Source organism: Panthera onca, chromosome D1 (genome assembly GCF_046562875.1).
Source record: "Panthera onca isolate mPanOnc1 chromosome D1, mPanOnc1 haplotype 2, whole genome shotgun sequence".
Lineage (NCBI taxonomy): Eukaryota > Metazoa > Chordata > Mammalia > Carnivora > Felidae > Panthera > Panthera onca.
The window spans coordinates 19,830,890-19,852,237 of NC_138348.1; the positions used below are offsets into that span (position 1 = coordinate 19,830,890).

Here is a 21,348-nt window from a genome sequence, read left to right on the forward strand (position 1 = left end):
AGAGAGCTACCTCTTTTTAATGGTTGTAAATGATTTTATGTTATGGATGCACCATAATTAATTGAACCATTTCCTTCTAGTAATGGATATTTAGCTTCAAACTTTGGGAAAGAGTATATTTGTGGAAGAGAGGAGTAGTGATGCATTTTAAAGATGGATACCAAAGAGTGGAACAAACTTGCAAGGATAATATTGATGAAATCATGAAGAATCAGTGCAACTTAGTGAAATGTTTGTTACAGAAAACAGAGGGTTTTATTTATCCATATTTAAAGGGAAAAGAACAAGGAAGGCATGGGCTCACTGCTTGGGCAGTTGGTATATGGCTGACTGGCGAAAGGAAGGTGATTCGATGTCTATTTTGCTTCTGTCTTCTACAACCAAGGAAATGATCTTCAAGTTGGAAAGGGCAGAAAAGCATGGTTACCAACCTGGAATTTAATGTCTGCAAACACTTAGTACAGTGACTGCAACATAGTAAGTGCCCAAGGAATGTGTTACAAATTTCATTTTATTATTATTTTTTGTAGAATTTCCAGGGATGGAAAAGGTGCTGGATGATTGAAATGGGTAATCACCAGTTTTTCAAAAAGGGGAAGGGATGAATTCTGAAAAGAACACATCAGTGAAGGTGACATTAATCTCTGGTCAAATTCAGGAACAAAATATTTAGGGATGAATTGTGAGTGCTCTGGAAAGGAAGATGAAATTATTGAAAACAGTGAGTTCGAAATAATGAAATCTGGCTGGACTAATCTGATTTCCTTTGTTCAGGCTTGTTAATGAATGATTTGACTAGGGGAATGTACTAGATGGAAAATACCCACATTTTAGTAAGATATTGGAAAACTTGCCGATAAGCTGTGCTTTTTTGTGCCTTTTGCACATGCTGTACTGTCTGTTTATAAGCTGTTTCTTTCCTCATCTGTTGATGATTGCCTACTCATCTGAGGCAGGATAATACTTCTGGAATACTTAACCAACATTTCCTTTTTTCCTTTCTAACATTGGCCCTCCTTGAGTCAGCTAGGCTGTCTGCAGCATCACTTTAGATAAGTGATGACACATCAAAAAAGCAGCAGAAAAAATTGTTGTTGGATTTGGATTTGAAAAGTCTAAGTCTTCAGGGAAACAGAAAGGACTGTTGGCTAGAAAGAAAGTTTGGAAGAATACTTTGTTGTTTAAAAATAAAACCTCCCCTCATAGAGACTAGATACTAAAGAGTAGAGGCCTGGGACGAGGAGACCAGAGCTAGTGAGCATCCTACCTCACCTGCCACATGATAACTGTGTTGATACTTGACATTCACATTGACCATTATGACCTCCCTTCAACAGTACCATTGTCCACTGCTAGCCTGAATAATGTCTGTCCAGCATGAATAATGCCTGTCTGTGTCATGTATGCTTCATCCACTGTAGGCAACTCCCTCTTTAGGACCTCTGACACCAGCCGCAGAGCTGGAGGATGGGGAACCAAGAACCTAGAGGGGAAGATGTTGTATACATGGACCTGTACTCGCGTAGACCTAAATAGAATCAATCTTCTCTTCACCACCCTTGCTGTCAGGACAATGTAAAATTACACTCTCTACTTTTTCATACCCTTGAGATTTAAGTCAGAAAAAAAGGGAGGGGGAAGGAAAAAAGTCCTTTTTTATGGTTTCCTCAGCAACCTCAGGTATAGTCCATTACTCCTTCTTGAGCTCCTCTTGGGCTCCAAGTCCACTTGCGTGGTAGTACCCATCATAGGGAACTGCTGTATTGCCTATATGATTATTTCCCTATTAGACTGTGCACCTTTTAAGGGCAGAGAACAAATTCTATTATGTTTGTATTTCCTGGCACAGAGTAGACATAATTCTAAGCAAGTATTTAATGGATTGAATTGAAGATGGCTAAATGTGTGGAATTGTCTGGGTTCACAAGTAATTAAATATATACTTAAAGAATATATTGTCTAATTTATTAGTGTCAGCTTTGAATTATTTTTCTGTGAGGTATTTCTAGGCTCAGACCTCTACTTTCTGGGTTTCTATCAATGACTGGAATGAGGATATAACTCATTGATTACATTTTGGAGTGATAGGAAGCCAGAAGGGAAAGTCAATACACTGGAGAGACAGAATACAAGGATAGAGGAATAAGTTGAAATGATAAATCAAATAAAATTTAATTGGCAGTAAATATAAAATACTATAGTTTGGTTTAAGAAAAAAATCACTGCATTACAGATTAGGAGAAGGCATAGCTTAAAATAATGTGTTTGTTAAAGATTTTGCCAAAGGTTTAGTTAATAAGCTTATTCTGAGCCAAATTATGTAGCTTTTACTATTTGTGTATTTAATGTGATTTTTGGATATTATTTGTAGAAATACAAGGGAGAGATGCATGAAGACGGGGTCCCACTGTATGTCTCAGTGATGAGACCATGGCTGAAATATTGGGTACAGTTCCACACATAATATTTAAAAAGGATAATGCTGGAGAATTTGGAAGAAAATGTTTGTGGAAACTACATTTTTATGAGTATTGAGAGGGGCTTGGGACTAGACCACAGGAGAGATGTCTTCACAAGGTAGATGATGGCTGTATTCTCTAACCTTTGAATGTTTGTTATACAGTTGACCCTTGAACAACACAGCTTTGAGTTGTGCAGGTACACTTAAATGTGGATATTTTTGGAGATAAATACAGTACTCTAAAGGTATTTTCTCTTCCTTATGATGTTCTTAACAACAGTTTCCTTTCTCCACTTTACTTTATTGTATGAATAAAGTATTTAATACACGTAACATACAAAATGTATGAATCAGACTGTTTGTTATTGGTAATAGCCCAGTAGGCTATTAGTAGTTCAGTTTTGGGGGAGTCAAAAATTATACATGGATTTTCTACTGCCTAAGGGGTTGGTGCCCTTAACCTCTGCCTTGTTGAGGGTCCACTTTATTAAAGGATAATTCAGTTTATGTTTCATGGCCTAATGGGTTAAAGTTAAAAGGAAGCAGATGCTGGCTCACTATTTTGAGAAAATTTACAGTGATTGGCAGTTTTTATCAACAAAGTCACAGTTTTGGGATTGTCTCTACCTCACTTCACTGGAAGAATTTAAACTGAGGACAGTATGATTATCATCACACCAGATCCCTGATAAGTCCAGGTGGTGGATTTGGATGAGCTCTAAGGTGGCCTCCAATTCAAAGACAAGGTGTTCTTTCAATGTATGGTCTATGGCTTAGTTGGAGAGAACTCTATGGATGTGGATGTACAGGAAGGACTTTTTGACCAAATGGCAGAAATGATGGCAAGAACTGCTTAGCTCAGAACAAAGCTTCCTGGACTTTCTATACTCCTCACTTTGTATGCAGGCCACATAGAAGTCAAATATCTAGGCTGTCGGATAGTAAGTCATGTGAAAGAGAAGGAAATAACTCCTTGGTGGATGTGAACTGTGAGGAAGAATGATGATGCCACTCTATGTTCCATGACTCTGTACCCAGAGAAATAACAGGACTTGATCAATGGAAATGTTTGGTGGGAGGGGGAAGGGATACTGGGGATAAACAGTTAAGTGTGGGTCTCATCTGGGAGAATGATGATGTTTTAGCCCCATGGTCCATGGCTCTGAGCCCAGCAGGTGAGTCGGGGACAATTGATGGGTCCTGACACCCAGGCAGTTGCAGTAATTTTGAACTATGTGCCATGGCCAAGCAGCTCTCAGTGCTGCAGACAGCTTCATTACCGTGGGCCCATCCTTCACTTAGCAGCAGACCTTCTTCCATCAGCCAAAGATGAATGAGAAAATCATCCAGGCTCTACATGTTTTCAGTATTACCCTCTTTATTTTGTCCATACCAGGTTTGGTTTATGTGTTCTGTTGCCTCCCCTCTGAACTATGGTGCAGAAGGCCCCTGGCACCACCCTCCCCTCAAATGATATATAGAACGTGGACAAGAAGATCTCCTCAAAGGACTTGGCAGATGGGGGATCTCGGCAGTAATCAAAGAATGACAGAGTGTGCCCTGGCTTGTCCAGGAATAGGCAGAGGTTCATTACAACATTAATACATCAAAACCAGTTCCATTCCCATTGCTGAGCACATAATGAATAGAACTCCCAAGAATCAGAGTGGGCAACTAGCAGAGCTTAATTTCCTGCCAGAAGAAGGTAAATATATCCTCATGTTAGAGGTAACATGAAATGCTATAACACTAAGTAAAATTCAGTGTCATGTACCTTCAAATTGCTGAGAAGTATAGTCTCTGAATATCTCTCTAAGTCAAAAAATATTTTGTTTTCTTCTTAGTGGATTCAAAGGAGAAAAGGTGGTAAGTGAATGTATAAATATAAACCTTTTACACTTTTGACTTATATCCTTTGTCCTGAAGCTGTCGACTGCCTCCCAGGGTGAGCTGCAGCTCCCATCTCTCCTAGCATCCTGGCCAAGCACCCTGTGCAAACGGGAGTCTGACCAGAAGCCCTAAGCCTCTAAGATGTATCTATACCAAGTCACCCCTTCACCTCTGGACAGATAACCATGGGGCATAGAACTATACACTTCCTGCACTACCATCAAAGGATCAGATGACAGAATCCTGAAACATGGGAGAGCCAGCTCCTATGAAGTAGACTTTCACCATGGGAATGGTAGTGGGGAAGATAATTTGCCATTCTTTCCCTCTTTTATGTGACTGTTTCAAGGTGTACTTTCTCTTTGCCATCCTTCTGGAGAAGACCTGCCTGCTGAAGAAACGTGCCTGCCAAGAGATGTGCAGGATCTCTTCGTGGCTCACTGTGAAGCAGTGGTTAGCAAGTAGCACACTGCCTCTTACTGTACCACGTCTTTCCTTGCTTTACTTTTTCTTATTTCCTGACCTCCACCACCTGGTCTTGTACCTCCCTGTCCAGTATCAGCACTTTAGTCTTTGCCTTGAGTTTAACTTTCATAGATGACCTGGGCCATGGCAAAGGTAAAGAAATCAGAGAGCTCATTTATTTAATCATTCATTCATTCACTCACTCATTCATTCAGGGCTTATTCAGTAGCTACTGAATGTTGAGCATTTGCTAGTTTCCCAGGACATAATAATGGGTACAATATGATCCCTGCCTTTAAATCACTCATTGTCTAGTTCAAAGAGACAGACATGATGAGATAAACCTATTCAAAATTAGGGAAACATATATCTATGGTAAAATACTTGAGATAAAATGCTCTTTTCTTGGCAATCTGGCTTTAAGAATGCTGCATATGACTTAGTAGTGAGGCCCCAACCTAATGGGATCTTGAATCAGTTTTTTTGCTTTTGTACCAGAATCAGACTAAGGCCAAAGCTGGAATCAAAAGGCTTCAAGTGCCCCCTTTTCCATGGACAGCCATCAGCAACTGCCTATCACTGCCTATAGTTCCCTGTAGGGTTTTTGAGAATTGGAAGAGACGGTCATTTTTCCCACACTGTCTCATGCATCTAAATGAGAAGGGGACTGGAGTGAGGGCTAGAACCATCAAGTGGTTAACCTCATGGTGATAGTCGTATTTTTTAGAGGGAAGCTTTTTTCTCTACCCTCTGGAAGTTCAGGGGAGCCAAGTGAAGCAGCTCCAAGAGAATCACCCATAAGAATCAGGAGTGCTTAAAAAGAAAGGCATCTGATTCCTTGGTGAAATACTTGCTGAGGTAGAAGTTCAGCTGGCCCACTCTGGTGCTGACTCCAAAACACATAGGGTGAAATTTTGGGAACGTGGGCATGGGTGTTAATAAACATACTGACTGATACCTGATTTTGCTGTGGGGATCTGGAAGTGGAAGACCATTGGTGTAGCAAAGACCCACAGGCTTGAAATGACTATGGTGAAGTCTATTTGAGAAGAATTTGGGGCTATCTGTACCACATTCCATTCATTTTTGCCCTCAGAGGATTTAGATCTAACAGTTCCTATGGGGAGTTCACATGTTGGAGAAGAAACAGCAGCTGAGGACTGCCAAGGTGGCTGCTGGACCCCGCCAGGAGATATCTAATCTAAAGAAGAGAGGAGAGTTGTCCAACTGGCAAGGTTTATGAGAACAATAGTTGCTCCATTGAACACGAGAGAGAGCCAGAGAGAAGATGAATACTATAGTGAAGAAAATTGTGCACTGATGTGAAGACCAACACATTAAAGGAGGTTAAAAACATCAGACAAAATCCAAAAGAACCAGAATGGGGCAAGGGACTCATACTCAGAAATTACAGGTGGACAGTAATTGAAGAAGACCCCACATCTCCACCCTTCCTCCTTGACTCCAACATGTGTCTTTACCTAGACAACCTAGGTGGGGCAGGGGTGGGTGGGAGGTGCAGCCATTCCCATGATCTTTCCCCACTCTGGGAAGCCAGAGCCACAGTAGTTTGTGCTGGGAAAGCGGTTGGGGAAAGTTTTGAATGCTGACATTTTAATCTGGATTGGACTATGTTTTAATAATTAAAAATAATCAGAAAGTTACAGAATCTACAAAAAATATTACCAAAGGAGGGAGGAGAATTTAACATAGCAGGATGAAATCCTGCTTTCAGCAGCTGAGAGATATAAAACCATTTCCAAAAGTGATTTCAAGGGATCTAATTGACCAGAATCCAGTCCCATGATGTCAGCCTACACGTGTATGAGGTTCAGAAACTTGCCCCTGTATGTTCAGGAAGAACAGTGATTTGAACACATAGCATTGTCTCTGTCTCAGGCAGCCACTTTGTTGTTTTTTTTAAATTTTTTTTAACGTTTATTTATTTTTGAGACAGAGAGAGAGCATGAACAGGGGAGGGGCAGAGAGAGAGGGAGACACAGAATCTGAAACAGGCTCCAGGCTCTGAGCTGTCAGCACAGAGCCCGACGCCAGGCTCGAATTCACGGACTGCGAGATCATGACCTGAACCGAAGTCGGACACTTAACCGACCGAGCCACCCAGGCGCCCCTCAGGCAGCCACTTTGAAATACAGAACATTGCATAACTTAGAAGACAGGAATTTAATGGTTTTGTAGTGATGATAGTACTAATGATAAACACCCGTGGTGTGACAGACGCTGTTCATGAGTCCTCACCTTGTTTTCTCAAACAACCAACAACGTGATACAGGTTGGGTCTCCAAGAGAATACATTTTGACTTGTCCGAGATTAAGATATGATTTTTAATCCTGGCAACTCTGTGATGTGGATGCTGTGACCCTCATTTTCTAGAAGAAACAAAAGAGCTAACAATTTAATGCCACAACTAATAGATGGCAAATTTATTGTTCATGTCTGGCTCTCTCACTTCAGTATTCCTGCTGTTTCTATTATACCCATATCATCTGGTCATTTTGACTTCTTACAATCCAAGGCCTTTCTTCTTCTCTTTGTTCAGGATGAATTTCCTGAGACTCATTTTGATTATTCTGTGATGACCCCCTATTGGTTTTCCACATGACATATATTCACTGTGCCAAGGATCATGCTGCCTACCATCAGAATTTGTGTTCCATCTGGCTATTATTATTCCATTTGTACAAAGATCCTGGTGTTTGTGGTTCTTTTTTGGTATAAGGTTGCTGTTTTAATGGTTTGATGATGTGCTGAGCTGCATTTGGTGTGCTGGGTAATTTCCTTAATTTGACTCTGATGTTTGTGAAGATTGAGTACTCACCAGTTCATGCAATTTTGATTTTTGACTCATAAAACTGGAGCAGATGGGCCTGGGACTCAATAATTCAGCTACTGCTGATCAGTTTCATATCTTTGTTCATTTATTAATGGGATTGTTGCTGGTGAGTCTATCATTTTCTTTCTGTCACCTCAAACAATTGTTTGATATTAATATACTGTCACTTTAATCTCAGATTTTGTGGAAGCTCCATAAAAACAGTTTAAAATAGTCTGTTTAGTTTTGTTAAATAAGCATCCCAATACCATAATTAGATGTTGGAGGCTTTGGAACCCAAAATATAATTTCCTTTTTAATCAGTTTAAACAATAACCTATTACATATCTTAGCATGTTCTGATTTGCCAGTTGGTTAGAGCCATCAGAAGAAGCTTAAATGGGGAAGGACACATAGGCAACATATTGGTGTGATTCTAGTTACTGGATTGAATTGTGAAATAGTATGTAAAAGCAGTTTTGTTTTTACCTTGGTTGTATTTAAAGAATGACCATAGGCAAGATCCCTTTAAAGTCATATACTCAACAAATATGCATCTGTAGTAACATACTATTTTTATGCCAGTCTTTGTGATCACAAATGATGAGTATTTGGACCTTTTGAAGTGCTCTCAGCAGATATATGTATCTCCAGAGTGATAAACACAATAATATAATATGTCTAATATAGAGCAATTGTGCAAAAGAGGGAGGATTAATCGACCAGAAATCAGGTTTTACAATGTTTAATTGATATTTAAGCTCTTAGAAAACTGTTTATATAACCATTTACTCTGCTTAAATAATGCATTAGGGCAATCAATCACTTGTTTTCTTTCTTTGATCCCTGAGTCTGTCTTTGTGAGGTTACAGGGCCGCATCTTAGGGCTTAGGTCTAGAGAGATCATTAGTATTTGAGAAGCTGGACTTGGCCTTGCTTTTCTATCATACTACTTCTTTTTTTTTCCCTATTGGATGTTAACCATATGTATAGAATAACTTCTCTCCCATGTTTAGGAGAGTCTTCTTATTGAGTGTTGGTGCATGTACATCTCTGAATGGTCAGGAAACGGGAAATAGAGTTCCCTTCAGGGTAATTTGCCACTTCACAGGTTGTTTGTCAAAATTTGCAAGTAGATCAGTCCTTGCAAAGAGTGGAGTGTTTTTATTTTTATTTTTTTTTTGTAATTAGGATACATTTTTTATTAAGAGCTGCTAGAAACCAACATTTTTCCACTCATAAATTTAGCATCTTCTGACACAGTGAGAATTACAATGGTAGGGAAGAAAGGAGACTGTGCAAACAAAACAAAGACATAAAATGTAATGAGGGAAAAGCAGCCAGCTTGCTGCAACTGTAAAAAGGAAGAAAACTTCAGGGAGGTCTGATTTATAGGGAATAATTATTATTGGCTGATTTAGAAAACTGGGGCAGAGATAGGAAGCCGCTGAAATGACTGTTTTTGCAAACTGATTTGAAGACCTCTTCTCATCTATGCCATTATAAAATAATAATTCTTGGTGAATGTGTCCTCTTTCACTAAAGGATTTGCAAGGACTTGAAAAATACTGCTTGAATAGAATTATGATGCCTGAGAAGCACATTCAGACCACATTTTAAATGTAAAAGCAAAGACCAGGAGCAGAACAGGGATTTGTGAAGAGTTGCCTAAGGATACAGAATAAGAGAATATATCCAGTTAACAAATTCTGACTTCCTAAATTCAGAAACAGTTGGTTACCACAGTTAAACTTTAAATTCTCATTAGGGAACTTAATCTTCACAATAGCTTTCAGTCTAAGAGAGATCATTCATCTATTAATTCATCATTCAGTTATTCATCAGACATTTATTGAGCTCCTGCTATATGCCAGGTACAGGTTTCTGTGCTAAGAATACATGCATAAGTAAGACATCTCTTCTTTCAAAGAGTTCCTTTATTTAAAGAGATGAATTTAAATGAATGTGATGAACTAAGACGTACATTTTCCCAAATAGGAAATACTAATAAATAAAATGCTTAGACTCAGAAACCCAGATGTTATCTTTGCTGTCGATAACGTATTTTTTTCTTAAAACAAAATATTATTTGCCTTGTTATTCATATAGTTTTTATAAGGTACTACTTTAATAAGATATATCTCCTCAGACCCTAGGATGAGATTAAGTTGAAATCAAAGCATCAGAGGTGGCCCTTTATATTTGGAAAGAGCATTGAACTGAACATAGTAATCTGGCTTATAATTATTTCTTTTATTAACCTATTGTGTGAATTAAGGCAAGAGATTGCACCTCTTTAGGATTTATATTACTCATTTCTAAACAGTGAGTTGGGGACTAGCTGGAGGACTCTTTAAGATTGTCAACAAATTAAAACAAATCAAACACATATGTATTGATCACCTTCTATAAGCCTAAATCGTTCAAGGAACTGGGGATACAGACATGAACAAAATAGTAAGGCAGGAAATTCAAAGTGTGACATCCTGGAAGCCATGTAAAGAAAATGTTTCCAGGAATAGGGAGAGATTCATTTTCAAATGTTTTTGATAGATTAGATGAAATGAGGGTAAAAACTGACCTTTGGCTTTAGCAAAATTAATCATTGGTCACCTTGACAAGAGCCGTTTCAGGAGATTGATGGCAATAAAGATGTGATTTTGGAATGAGTTCTAGGTGAGAGACTGAACATATAAATGGATAATGGACAGACTATATATAAAAATACAATTCTGACCCATAGTAGGCAGCAAACAGTTCAGGAAACCAACCCATTGTCTATACTAACCAACCCAGGAAGTCAACCTACTGTCTGTAAGTCAGAATTGTAGCAAGTCAGATAGCGATTTGTTCAGATAGCAAACAGTTCAGGAAACTAAAAAATAACCCTTGTAATAGTCAGCCACAAGTGGCCAGGACTTTATTAATAACTGAAAGCTTCCCTAACTTTTATCCTTGTTTCAAACTCAGGGCCAATTAGAGAAAGCCAAATATGCACCTCTAGCTGGTCATATGGGACATCCTGCTTCTAGTTAGCCTGCCTATGGCTTCCTCATGCCAACAGCCTCCATACATGGCACACCTGAAGCCTTCCCTTTTTTCCATAAAGCTTTCCCAATCTTCTGCCTGCCATTTGAATTTCTACTGAAGACATGTGATAGTGGCTGAATCCTTTGGTATAGCAAGTTCTGAATCAATAGGCTGTGCTTGTTCTTATTTGGATGTTTCTTGTTTATTTCCACATAGAAAAAAATTTGAGAAGAAAAATTGGAAAAAGAGAATATAGACAGTTTAAAAAGAGTTTTTTTTATAAAGCTGAGCAGAAAAGTGTCAGTAACTGAAATGAGACACATTTCTTTTGATACTGTACTGGCAAGGACCTCAAATACAGTGATTAATAGAAGCAGTGATAGTGGGCATCCTTGTTTCTTCCTGATGTTAAAAAAATTTTTTCTTTTAAATCTTACCATTATGACATTTTCTGTGTCCTTTATTAGAGAGAGGACATTACCTTCTATTCCTAACTTGAGAAGAGTTTTAAAATTTGTTTTGAATGTTTTTTATGGTTTAAACACGAACGAGTGTTGATTTTTTTGGCAAATGCCCTTGCTGCATCTATTAAGACTATTACATGGCTATTCATCCTTTATGTTTGCAATGTCCTGAATTATGTTAGATTTGCTGTTGCTTAGCATTCTTCAATTCCTTGGTTAAATTCAGCTTGGACATGATTTTTAAAAATGCATTGCTGATTTGGTTTGCTAAGAGTGTTTAGGGTTATATTATAAGTGAGTTTTTATTCCCCTCACCTGTGTTGTTTAATTCATTATGACATCAGAGTTTGATATCCATATTTTATATACCAAGCTTATAAAATGGGTGGCATTTCCTTTTTTCTCCTACTCTCTGGAAAAGTTTTTATAGATCAGAGTTATCTGTTCCTTGAATTTTGACAGCATTAACCTTGAAATGCATATAGGCCAAGTATTTCTGTGTATGTGGGTGTCAATTTATGTAGGTACTGATTTTATGTCTGTAACATAATCATTAAATGCAGTGTTTAATTTCTTCTAGAGTCAGTTTTAGACCATTTCTCTACATTTCCACAATTGAATCATCATAAGAGTTGTGCAGTTTTATTTCATCTAAGTTTTAATTTGCATTCTCCTAATGTCTAATGATTTTGAGTGTGTGATATCATGTTCTTATTTGTATTCTATGTTATCTTCTTTTGCCCATTTAAAAAATTGGGTTGTTTTCTCATGATTGGGTTTTGAGTGTTATTTATATATTCTGAACACAAGTCCATCAGGAAAATTATTTGCAAATACTTTATCCTAGTTTGTGTCTTATCTTTTCATTTTCTTAATAACATCTTTCAAAGAGAAGAAGTTTTTCATTTTGATGAAATCCAATTTAACAAGAATTTAATAGATTGTTCTTATATGTTTTATCTAATAAGTCTTTGCCTAACTTAAAGAATTTCTCCCATACTTTATTCTAGAAGCTTTTTAGCTTTAAAAAAAATCGATTTTGAGTTGAACTTTATGGTGTGAGATATGTATTGAAGTTCACTTTTTTGTATTTTGATGTGTGGTTATTCTAGCACTATTTGTTGAAAGACTGTCCTTCTCTCACTGAATAATCTATCATTAATAATCTATCATTCATCTCTCACTGAATAATCTAGTCATTAAAAAAAAATCTATTGTCTCTGTACGTGTGGTTTTACTCCAAAACTGTCTTGTTCCAAAGATATTTTTGTCTATATCTGCATACCAGTACCCTATTGTCTGGGTAAGCATGACTTTATAATAAGTTTTAATATCAGGTAGCACAAATCCTGTAACTTGGTTTCTTTTACAAAATTGTTTTGATTATTCTTAGTCCTTAGCATTTCTGTGTGACTTTTAGAATCAGCTTGTCAAATCCTACCAGAAATACCAGGAACTTGATTGGGATTGTATTACACCTATAAGATCAATTTGGAGAGAACCAATATCTTAAAAATACAGAGTTTCTAGTGCATGAACATGTTATATTTTTTCCATTTATTTAGATCTTTTAAAATTTGAGCACTGTTGGGATGCCTGGGTGGCTCAGTCAGTTAAGCGGCCAGCTTCAGCTCAGGTCATGATGTCACAACTCAAAGGCTCATGAGTTCGAGCCCTGCGTCAGGCTCTGTGCTGACAGCTCAGAGCCTGGAGCCTAATTCCGATTCTGTGTCTCCCTCTCTCTCTGCCCCTCTCCTGCTCATACTCTGCCTGTCTGTCTCTCTCAAAAATAAATAAACATTAAAAAAATTAAAAAAAAATATTTGAGCACTGTTTTGCTGTAGGTCTTACATATACTTTTCAGATTTATTACTAATATTTCACTTTTTTATTTTGTTATGAATATTGTTGCTTTTTCAGTTTCAATTTATTTTTTTCTTTAAAATTTTTAATGTTTATTCATTTTTGAGAGACATAGAGTGTGAGCAGGGAAGAGGCAGAGAGAGAGGGAGACACAATCTGAAGCAAGCTTCAGGCTCTGAGCTGTCAGCACAGACCCCGATGCCAGGCTCAAACCCATGAACCATGAGATCATGATCTGAGCCAAAGTTGGACTCTTGATGGACTGAGCCACCCAGGCACCCCTCAATTACAATTTCTGATCATCATGTCTATTATAAAGACATACTTTATATTTATGTATATTGGCCCTATATCCTGTAACCTTGCTGAACGTAACTACTAATTCTAAATAGTTTTTTTTTTTAAATACATTCCAGTGGATTTTCTATGTAGATGGTCATGCTGTTTGGTAGTATAGACAGTTTTACTTCTTGTTTTACAAAATGGTTATCTTTTATTTATTTTTCTGTGTTAATGGAGTAGCTAGTACCTCTAGTGAACATAAATGGTGAGAACTGCATTCTTTTTCCTAATATTAGTAGGAATATGTCCATCTTTCACGTTAAGTATGAGATTAATTGTAGATTTTAATAGATACCCTTTAGCAGATTGAGGAAGTTCAATTTTGAGTGTACTGAGATTTTTCCAAGAATGGATATTAGATTTTGTCAAATGATTTTTCTGTATGTATTGAGAGCATCACCTGGTTTTATTGTTTTGATTGTAAATTACAATGATTGAATTCAAAATGTTAAATCAAGCTTGTATTTTTGGGATAATTTTCTGTTGGTTATAATATATATTCATTTTTATATGTTGCTATATTCAATTTGTTAAAATTTTGTTTAGAATTTTCACATCTCTGTTAAAGAGGGATATTGATCTTTAGTTTTCTTAAAATATTTTGGTCAGGTTTAATTATAAGGTTACTGCTAGAAGTGTTCCATTCTCTCCAATAGTCTAGAAAAGTTTGTGTGTAATTGATGTTGTTTTTTCTTTAAATGTATGGTAGAATTCCCTCCACTGAAGGTATATGTGCCTGTTTTCTTTTGTGTGTGGGCGGGGAAGGTTTTTAACTACAAATTTGGTATATCTAGTGTATGTAGGTATATTCAGGTTATCTGCATTTACATTCCTTTCAAAAATATCAGACAGCTTCACAATATAGGATGCATATTCCCATCTGCCAGAATTGGGGGGCATTCAGTAGTAGCTGCCTCTAGTCTGACATTGTCTCTATAACTCTCTATTGGCTAACATTCTTTATTTATATTAACTTAATAGCTACTATACACTTTTGGGTTACTAACCTTTCTTTAAAGTTTTAATGTGCATTCATTTGTTATAGATCCCAAAGATGATCTGTTTCAACTATCTAATTTAGTAGGTGTTGAAAACTGTAGCTTCACAAAGGTCGCTCAGCAAGTTATGTGAGAATTAGAGTCTAGGTTTCTTGTCATATGCTCAATTGCCTTTTCATTGTCCCTTCAGACTTTCCTGTATCTGTACATCATCTGCTTGCCTAGTAGTTTCTTCAGCTAGTATAATCCTGGGTACAGGAAGTGATGTGCACAAATAGATCTGTCTTCCTCCATAATATACTGAAAAGCATGTTTTCCAGTCATGCTTCTTAGTAAACATTTCCAAGGCCTTATTGCTCTGTATGTCTTTCTTGTTCTTCCCTTTCTTTTCTTCCAGTTCCTCACTCATTATAACGTGGAGAAAGGTATAAATTTAGTCAACTTTGTTTCACTCCACCTTGGTGTTTCTTAATCTGGTCCTTATATTCTCCATATTTTCTTGCCTAATTCAAAACTTACCCTCATACCTGGACGTATGTATACTCTAGCAGTAGAATTTCCTACTTCACATATCCTGCCTCCAAATATTTTGAGACATGTGCAGAATAATCTTACCACAAGATCTAACCTTCTGTTTAAAAATTTCTTTTCCTATGATCAAGTTTTTATGGCATGGGCCTAAAAGAGATTAGGAGAAGGTATCATGTGAGGTCCTGTTTGTTTGTTTGCTTTCTATAATTTATTTTTTATAATTTACATTCAAGTTAGTTAGCACATGGTGCAACAATGATTTCAGGAGATTCCTTAAGCCCCTTACCCATGTAGCCATTTACCCACAACCCTCCAGCAACCCTCTGTTTGTTCTCTGTATTTAAGAGTCTCTTAGATTTTGTCCCCCTCTGTGTTTTTATATTATTTTTGCTTCTCTTCCCTAATGTTCATCTGTTTTGTATCTTAAAGCTCATATGAGTGAAGTCATATATTTGTCTTTCTTTGACTAATTTCACTTAGCATTATACCCTCTAGTTCCATCCACGTAGTTGCAAATGGTAAGATTTCATTCTTTTTGATTGCTGAGTAATACTCCATTGTATATGTATACCACATCTTTATCTTCTCATCCATCGATGGACATTTGGGCTCTTTCCATACTTTGGCTACTGTTGATAGTGCTGCTACAAACATTGGGGGTGCATGTGTCCTTTTGAAACAGCATACCTGTATCCCTCGGATAAATACCTAGTAGTGCAATTGCTGGATCATAGGGTAGTTCAATTTTACTTTTTTGAGGAACCTCCATACTGTTTTCCAGAGTGGCTGCACCAGTTTGCATTCCCACCAGCAGTGCCAAAGAGGTCCTCTTTCTCCGCATCCTTGCCAACATCTGTTGTTGCCTGAGTTGTTAATGTTAGCCATTCTACAATGTGTGAGGTGGTATCTCATTGTGGTTTTGATTTGTTATTTGTATTTCCCTGATGATGAGTGATGTGGAGCATTTTTTAATGTTTCTGTTGGCCGTCTGGATGTCTTCTTTGGAGAAATGTCAATGCATGTCTTTTGCCCATTTCTTCACTAGATTATTTATTTTTTGGGAGTTGAGTTTGATAAGTTCTTTATAGATTTTGGATACTAACCCTTTATCTGATATGTCATTTGCAAATGTCTTCTCCCATTCTGTTGATTGCCTTTTAGTTTTGCTGATTGTTTCCTTCGCTGTGCAGAAGCTTTTTATTTTGATGAGAACCCAATAGTTTAGTTTTGCTTTGGGTTCCCTTGCTTCTGGAGATATGCTGAGAAAAGTTGCTGCAGCCAAGATCAAAGAATTTTTGCCTGCTTTCTCCTCCAAGATTTTGATGGCTTCCTGTCTTACATTTAGGTCTTTTATCCATTTTGAGTTTATTTTTGTGTATAGTGTAAGAAAGTGGTCCAGGTTCATTCTTCTGTATGTTGCTGTCCAGTTTTCCCAGCACCATTTGCTGAAGAGACTGTCTTTATTCCAGTGGATAGTCTTTTCCTGCTTTGTCAAAGATTAGTTGACCATATGTTTCTGGGCCCATTTCTGGATTCTCTATTCTGTTCCATTGATCTGAGTGTCTGTTTTTGTGCCAGTATCACACTATCTTGATGATTACATTTGTGATTCAGCTTGAAGTCTGGAATTGTGATGCCTCCAGCTTTGGTTTTCTTTTTCAAGATCGCTTTGGCTATTCAGGGTCTTTTCTGGTTCCATACTAATTTTAGGATTGTTTGTTCTAGCTCTGTGAAGAATGCTGGTGTTATTTTGATAGGGATTGCATTGAATATGTAGATTGCTTTGGGTAGTATTGACATTTTAACAATATTTTTTCTTCCTATCCAGGAGCATGGAATCTTTTTCCATTTTTTTTTGTGTCTTCTTCAATTTTTTTCATAAGTTTTCTATAGTTTTCAGTGTATAGATTTTTCACCTCTTTGGTTAGATTTATTCCTGGGTAATTTATGGGTTGTGGTGCAATTGTAAATGGAATTGATTCCTTGATTTCTCTTTCTGTTGCTTCATTGTTGGTGTATAGGAATGCAGCTGAATTCTGTGCATTGGTTTTATATACTGCCGTTTTGCTGAATTCATGGATCGGTTCTAGCAGTTTTTTGGTAGAATATTTTGGGTTTTCCATATAGAGTATCATGTCATCTGTGAAGAGTGAAAGTTTGACCTCCTCCTGGCCAATTTGGATGCCTTTTATTTCTTTGTGTTGTCTGATTGCTGAGGCTAAGACTTCCAATATTATTCAATATGTTGAATAACAGTGGTGAGAGTGGACATCCCTGTCTTGTTCCTAATCTTAGGGGGAAAGCTCTCAGTTTTTCCCCATTGAGGATGATATTAGTGTTGGGTTGTTCATATATGGCTTTTATGATCTCGAGGTATGATCCTTCTATCCCTACTTTCTTGAAGGATATCCTTTTAACAAGAAAGAATGTGTGTATTTTGTCAAATGCTTTCTCTGAATCTATTGAGAGGATCATGTAGTTCTTGTCTTTTCTTTTATTGATGTGATGTATCACACTGATTGTTTTGTAGATATTGAACCAGCCATGCATCCCAGGTATAAATCCCACTTGGTCGTGGTGCATAATTTTTTTAATGTATTGTTGGATCCGGTTGGCTAGTATCTTGTTGAGGATTTTTGCTTCCATGCTCATCAGGGAAATTGGTCTATAGTTCTCTTTTTTAGTGGGGTCTTTGTCTGGTTTTGGAATCAAGGTAATGCTGGCTTCATAGAAAGAGTTTGGAAGTTTTCCTTCCATTTCTACATTTTTGGAACAGCTTCAAAAGAGTAAGTGTTAACTCTTCTTTAATTGTTTGGTAGAATTCTCCTGGAAACCCTTCCAGCCCTGGACTCTTGTTTGGTGGGAGACTTTTGATTACTGATTTAATTTCTTTATTGGTTATGAGTCTGTTCAAAGTTTCTGTTCCTGTTGTTTCTACAACAGGGAAGAAATTTATCCATTTCTTCCAAATGCCCAATTTGTTAGCATATAATTGCTCATAATATTATATTATTATTGTTTGCATTTCTGTGGTGTTAGTTGTGATCTCTTTCATTCATGATTTTATTTATTTGGGGTATTTCCTTTTTCTTTTTGATCAAACTGGCTAGTGGTTTATCAGTTTTGTTTATTCTTTTAAAGAACCAGCTTCTGGTTTCATTGATCTCTTCTGTGTTTTTGGTTTTTATAGCATTGATTTCTGTTCTAATCTTTATTATTTCCTATCTTCTGCTGTTTTTGTGTTTTATTTGCTGATCTTTTTCCAGTTCTTTAAGGTGTAAGGTTCGATTGTGTATATGAGACCTTTCTTCCTTCTTTAGGAAGGCCTGGATTGCTATATACTTTCGTCTTATTGCCGCCTTTCCTGCGTCCCAGAGGTTTTGGGCTGTGGTGTTATCATTTTCATGGGCTTCTATGAACTTTTTAATTTCCTCTTTAACTTCTTGGTTGGCCCATTCATTCCTTAGTAGGATGGTCTTTAGTCTCCAAGTATGTGTTATATTTCCATATTTTTTGGGGGGTTGATTTCAAATTTCATAGCGTTGTGGTCTGAAAATATGCATGGTATGATCTCGATCTTTTTGTACTTGTTGAGGGCTCATTTGTGTCCTAGTATATGATCTATTTTGGAGAATGTTCCATGTGCACTGGGGAAGAATGTGTATTCTGTTGCTTTAGGATGAAATGTTCTGAATATATCTGTTAAGTTCATTCAGTCATTGTGTCATTCAAAGCCATTCTTTCCTTGTTGATTTTCTGTTTAGATGATCTGTCCATTGTTATAAGTGGGGTGTTGAAGTCCCCTACTATTATGGTATTATTATCAATTAGTTTCTTTATGTTTGTCATTAATTGATGTATATATTTGGCTGCTTCCACATTTGCAGCATCAATGTTTACCACTGTTATATCTTCTTGGTGGATAGACCCCTTAATTATGATATAATACCCTTCTTCATCTCTTGTTACAGTCTTTCTTTTAAAGTCTAGATTGTCTGATGTAAGTATGGCTACTCGGGTTTCTTTTGGTGACCATTATCATGATAGATGGTTCTCCATCCCCTACTTTCAATCTGAAGGTGTCTTTAGGTCTAAAGTGAGTCTCTTATAAACAGCGTATAGATGGATCTTGTTTTCTTATGCATTCTGTTACCCTGTGGCTTTTGATTAGAGCATTTAGTCCATTGATGTTTAGGGTGAGTACTGAAAGATACGAATTTATTGCTATTATGTTGCCTGTAGAGTTGGGGTTTCTGGTGGTGTTCTCTGGTCCTTTCTAGCCTTTGTTGCTTTTTTTTTTTCTGTTTTTTTTCCCCTCAGTCCCCCTTAAAATTTCTTTCAGGGCTGGTTTAGTGGTCACAAACTCCTTTAAATTTGTTTGTCTGGGAAACTTTTAATCTCTCCTTATATTTTGAATGACAGCCTTGCTGGATAAAGAATTCTTGGCTGCATATTTTTCCAATTCAACACATTATATATATATCCTGCCACTTCTTTCTGGCCTGCTGAGTTTCTGTGGCTAACCCCTTGTAGGTTAAGGACTTTTTTCCCCTTGCTGCTTTCATGATTCTTTCCTTGCCTGAATATTTGCGACTTTGACTATGATATGCCTTGTTGATAGTCAGTTTTTGTTGAATCTGATGGGAGTCCTCTGTGCTTCCTGGATTTTGATGTCTGTCTCTTTCCCCAGGTTGGGGAAGTTTTGTGCTATGATTTGCTCACATAACCCTTCTACCCCTTTTTCTCTCTTTTCATCTTCTGGGACCCCTATGATTCTGATGTTCCTTTTTAATGAGTCACTGATTTCTCTAATTCTTAAATTGTATTCTTTTGCCTCAGTCCCCTCTTTTTTTTTTCTGCTTCATTGTTCTCCATAAGTTTGTCCTCTATGTCACTGATTCACTGCCCTGCTTCATCCATCCATGCCGCTGTGGCATTCATTCGAGATTGCAGCTCAGTTATAGCATTTTTTATTTCATCCCGACTAGCTTTTACTTCTTTTATCTCCACAAAAAGGGATTCTAATCTCTTTTTGGCCCCAGCTAGTATTCTTATTATCGTGATTCTAAATTCTGTTTTGGACATTTTGCTTGTATCTGTGTTGATTAAGTCCCTGGCTGTTATTTCTTTGTACTCTTTCTTTTAGGGTGAATTCCTTCGTTTTGTCATTTTTTTAAACAATTTTTTTTAATGTTTATTTCTAAGACAGAGAGAGACAGAGCATGAGTGGTGGTGGGGGGGAAGAGAGAGGGACACACAGAATCAGAAACAGGCTCCAGGCTCTGGGCTATTCGCAAAGAGCCTGACACGGGGCTGTAACCCACAAACCGTGAGATCATGACCTGAGCCGAAGTCGGTCGTTCAACTGACTGAGCCACTTAGGTGCCCCATCTTCGTTTTGTCATTTTGAAGGAAGAAAAGTAATTAATGAGGTAAAAAAATTAAAATTAAAAAATTAAAAACAACAAAAAATCAAATAAAAGATGCTAGATCCTAGGTGTGTTCTGGTCTGGTTGTTAAAAGGAGCTTGACAGATTAGAGAAAAAAAGGAAAGATAAGAAAAGAAAAAATAAAGGAAAATGGAGAATTTGAAAAAAATGAATACAATTAAATAGAATAAAATGAAATTATGGAAGTAAAAAATTTTAATTTGAAAAATTTACAAAAATAAAAAATTTAGTAGCAAAAAACAAAGAAAAAAGTTTTTAATAGAAATGGAAAATAAAAATAAATTATTTCTCTTTCTGTATTCAAGAATAAGAAAAGAAAGGAAAAAATTTCACTAGATGGAACAGCAAACAGGCTGAAGTGTGATTGAAACAGATTGGTTTCCCCTAGAAATCAAACTATGAAGCATTTTGCAGTCTGTAAACTAAGCAGGTGGAGAGACTTGTGGTGTTCCTGACGAGTGAGGTTGGCCTAGTTGGGCGGGGCTTAGTGTAACAGCTCTGTTCTCCACTAGAGGGTGCTGCTTAGCTTACTGGGGTGGATTGTTGTGGTGTCTGTAGGTGTGTATGGGCCTGTGCGGGAAGGATGAAAATGGCATCATGCATCTACCCCGTCTCTAGTATCAGAACTCTGCTCTCCCTGATCAGCAGCCATGCGCTCCTTTATCTCCAGCTTCTGTCCACTCCCTGCTTTTACAACCTCAGGTTGCTGGGTGGCACCTCCCTCCTGAGTTTTATCTCAGATGAGGCTGTTTCCCAACCCCTCACTTCTGAGGTACTGCGGGTTTGGCCAGCTCAGACCTTCTGGGGGAGGGTGTCACTGAGCAATGGCTGGTTGATGGCCTGCCCTCAGGAATGTTTAGGAGATGCAATGCTGCTGATACCCAGAGACGGTGGCTGGGTGCCAGCCCGCCCCAGAAAAAGTTCATGTGATCGTGTAGCACTAGTGTTACAGGGATTATGGCAAATCACACACATCTGGCCCCAGGCTTCTCCCTTAATGTCCTTGTCCAGTGAATGTGG

At 37.5% G+C, this 21,348-nt stretch overlaps 1 long non-coding RNA gene across 6 annotated transcripts in view; it reads left to right on the top strand.

Moving 5' to 3' along the window:
• The first annotated feature begins 4,096 nt into the window (after positions 1–4,096).
• Positions 4,097–21,348, top strand: part of LOC132661653 (uncharacterized) — a 731,817-nt gene continuing 714,565 nt past the window's right edge. For all 6 annotated transcript variants that reach the window (XR_009602330.1, XR_009602332.1, XR_009602335.1 and 3 more), the window contains exon 1: positions 4,097–4,166. This is a non-coding gene — a long non-coding RNA (uncharacterized LOC132661653). The remainder of the gene's footprint in view (positions 4,167–21,348) is intronic.